The sequence below is a fragment of the Otolemur garnettii genome, unplaced genomic scaffold (genome assembly GCF_000181295.1).
Source record: "Otolemur garnettii isolate 467f Iridium unplaced genomic scaffold, OtoGar3 scaffold00020, whole genome shotgun sequence".
Lineage (NCBI taxonomy): Eukaryota > Metazoa > Chordata > Mammalia > Primates > Galagidae > Otolemur > Otolemur garnettii.
In genome coordinates this window covers 14,564,022-14,567,809 of record NW_003852415.1, presented here as the reverse complement: position 1 = coordinate 14,567,809, position 3,788 = coordinate 14,564,022, and the positions used below count along the sequence as shown (strand labels likewise).

The 3,788-nt window shown below is 32.8% G+C and overlaps 1 protein-coding gene across 4 annotated transcripts in view; it reads right to left on the bottom strand.

Annotated features, from left to right (window-relative positions):
* The window catches only part of SPATA7 (spermatogenesis associated 7), a 42,859-nt gene that overhangs the window by 27,357 nt on the left and 11,714 nt on the right, over positions 1-3,788 (bottom strand). The gene's annotated exons all lie outside the window — the stretch shown is intronic.

The following is a 3,788-nucleotide window of genomic DNA, read 5'->3' as shown; positions in this document are numbered from 1 at the left end:
CCTGCCACGACGCCCGGCTATTTTTTGGTTGCAGCCGTCATTGTTGTTTGGCGGGCCGGGCTGGATTCAAACCCGCCACCTTGGGTGTACATGGCTGGTGCCTTAGCTACTTGAGCCACAGGCACCGAGCCCGTTTGCTGGTATTTTATTGAAGATTTTTGTGCCTATGTTCATCAGGGATATTAGCCTATAGTTGTCTTTGTGGTGTCTTTGGCTTTGGTATCGGGTTGTGCTGTCCTTATAAAATAATTTTGGAAGTATTCCCTCTTCTATTTTTAGAATTTAAGAAGGTCTGGGATTAATCAATCCTTCCTTGAATGTTTGGTAGAATTAACCTGTGAAGTCATCTGGTCTGAGGTTTTTTTAGTTGGGGATGTTTGATTATTGATTGAATCTCCTTATTTGTTCTTGTCTATTCAAGCTATTTCTTCTTGATTCAGTTTTCTTTTTTATTTAGATTTAGAATAATATGGATGTATAAACATTTTGGATATATACATTACTTTTGTATCAACTGGATCAAAGTTATAAGTGTTCCCATTTATTCAGTTTTCACAGGTTGTATGCTTCTAAAATTTTACCCATTTCCTCTACATTATCCAATTTGTTCAAAATAGTACCTATGATCCTTTTTTATTTCTCTGGCACCTATTGTAACATCTCCTTTTTCACTTCTGCTTTTGAGTCCTCTTTTATGCTTAGTCTAGCTAAAGGCTTGTCAATTTTGTTTATCTTTTCAGAAAACCAACTGGGCTTAGTTTATTCTTTTTCTAGTTCCTTGATTGTGTTCAGTTAGGTTGAGATTTTTTTGTTTTTTATTGAGACAGGTTTCACTCTGCCATCCAGGCTGGAGTGCAGTAGCACAATTATACCTCACTATAGCCCTCAACTCTGGCCTCCAGTGATCCTCCCACCTCAGCCTCCTGAATAGCCAGGACTAGAAGATCAGCTGATCTTCATTTTTAATGTAAGCGTTTATTACTACAAAATTCCTTCTTAGTGTTGATTTTGCTGCAGTCTATAAGTTGGGACATGTAGCGTATTTTCATTTGTCTCAAGATACTTATAAAGTTCCATTTGAATTTCCTCTCTGACTCAATATTCGTTTGAGAATGTGTTGTTTTGCTTCCATGTATTTATGAATTTTCCATTTTCTTACCATTATTAAGTTCTAATTTTATTCCACTTTGATTGAAAAAGATACTAGGAATGATTTCAATTTTCTTAAATATGTTAAGACTAGTTTTGTGGTCCAATACATGTTTTATCCTGAAAAAAGTTCCATGTGCACCTGACTCAAATGCTTATTCTTCTGTTGGATAAAAGTTCTATGTATATCTGTTAAGTTTATTTGTTCTATTGTGCTGTTCAAGAAAGCTGTTTCTTTATTGATTTTCTCTCTGGATGTTCTGTTCATTATTGAAAGTGGAGAATTAAAGTCTCCTGTTACTGTATTAATGTCTATTTCTTCAGAACTGTCAATACTTGCTTGATATATTTAGACTCTCTGATGTTGAGTGTATATATAGTTGTTACATGTTCCTGTTGAATTAACCCCTTTATTATTAATGACCATCATCCTTAGAAATCATTTTGATTTAACATCTATTTTGCCTGATACAAGTATACCTACTTTTGATTTCTTTTGGTTACTATTTGTATGGAATATTTTTTTCCATTCCTTCACTTTTAGTATGTATGTCCTTAAATCTAAAATGATCGTCTTGTAGACAGTGTATCACTGAACCTTTTTGTAATCCACTGAGCTAGTCTATGCATTTTAGGTGGGAAGTTTAATCTATTTACATTTAGTGCAATTATTGATAAGTGAGGACTTATATTGCCATTTTATTGTTTTGCAAATGCTTTGGTTCCAGTCTTCCTTTTACTTTGGTTCATTTCCCTTTCTTTTTTTATGTATCTATTAAATGTATTTTCTTTGTGCTTACCTCAGACTTGCATAAAATATATCTTGGAGTTGATAACTATTTTAAGTTGATAACAACTTAACTTCAATTGCATACAGAACTATACTTTTATCCTCTCCTCTAATACTTTGTATTCTTACTGTTAAAGATTATTTCTTTTTATATTGTGTATCCATTAACATTTATGTGGTATAGTTATTTTTTAATACTTTTGTATCTTTTAACTTTCACATTAGTGTTAAAAGTAATTTATGAGCCACCATTACAGTGTTACATTATTATATATTTGTCTAGATTTTTACCGTTACCAGTGAGATTTACACTTTTGTGTTGCTGTCAAACAGGGCTTTATTTTAATTGGAAGAAGTCCCCTGAGCATTGGGATTTTAAATTCAAAAGTCTGGTTCAGTAAGAAGATTAATAAATACATTCAGGCTTTTAAAGAAAGAGATAATTTTATTTATCTTTCAGAAAATGCCAGCATGAAAATTTAGTAAAATGTTCCTGATTAGAGTTGACACATAATCAGAGAGGATTATCTTATCTCATGACAATTGTTAAGACCATCTTAATTCAAATGATCCAGATATTTAAAACCTGTAAATACTGAATCTGTTTTTATGTGCTATAAAAAAAAGTTACAAACACTATAAAGCACAGAAATGAAACATCTGGACCTGTCTTAGAAATTATCTAATTTCATTTCACAAAAAAGGGAAGGCGCAAGGTAAAATGACTTGCCTATATAACTTGTGTGCAGTGACCAAACTGGTCTTTAAAATATATACTCAAAAGGCAATATGCCAATGGAGTATATCAATGACATATTGCCAGTGACTGCTGGGGAGGATGTGGATAAATTAAAACCCCTGTGTAGTACTGTAAAATGGTACAGCTATTATAGAAAACAGGATGATGGTTCATAAAAAAATTAAACATGAAATTCCTAGGTGATTCAGCAATTCCATTTCTGGGTATATAACCAAAATATTAAAAAGCCGAGTCTTTAAGAGACATTTGTTACTCATGTCCATAGCAGAATTATTCACAAAAGCCAAAAGGTCAATGCAACCCAACTATCCATCAACTACTGAATACATAAATAAAATGTGCTATATACACACAAAAGAACATTATTGGCCTTAAAAACAAAAGGAAATTTGACACTTTATTACCTGAATGAATCTTGAGGACATTACGCTAAGTGAAATAATTAGCCAGTCACAAAAGAACAAATACTGCATGATTCCACTTAGATGAGGTACCAAAAATAGTCAAATTCACAGAGACAGAAAGTGGAATAGTGAGATAGAAAGCAGAATGGTGGTTTCCAGGGCCTAGAAGAAGAGGGAATTACCGTATAATGAGTATGAGAATTTCAGTTTTGCAAGATAAGATAGTTCTGGAGAGTGACAATTTTGTACACAATATAAATGTACTTAATGTCATTGAACTGAACACTAAAAAATGGTTAAGATGGTAAATTTATGTGTGTATTTTATTATGTGTATTTTACCCAATTTTTTTTAAAAAGGCAGGTATGACTTAGCAATTATGAATTGGGCTGCAATAAACATTCTAGTACAAATATCTTTGTTATAATGTGATTTTTGGCGACCCACGACTGGATCAATAAATTGTGGTATATGTACCCCATGGAATATTATGCAGTTTTAAAAAAAGATGGAGACTATCTCTTTCATGTTTACATGGATGGAGCTGGAACATATTCTTCTTAGCAAAGTATCTCAAGAATGGAAGAAAAAGTATCCAATGTACTCAGTCCTACTATGAAACTAATTTATGGCTTTCATATGAAAGCTATAGCCCAATTATAGCCCAAGAATATGGGGAAAGGGA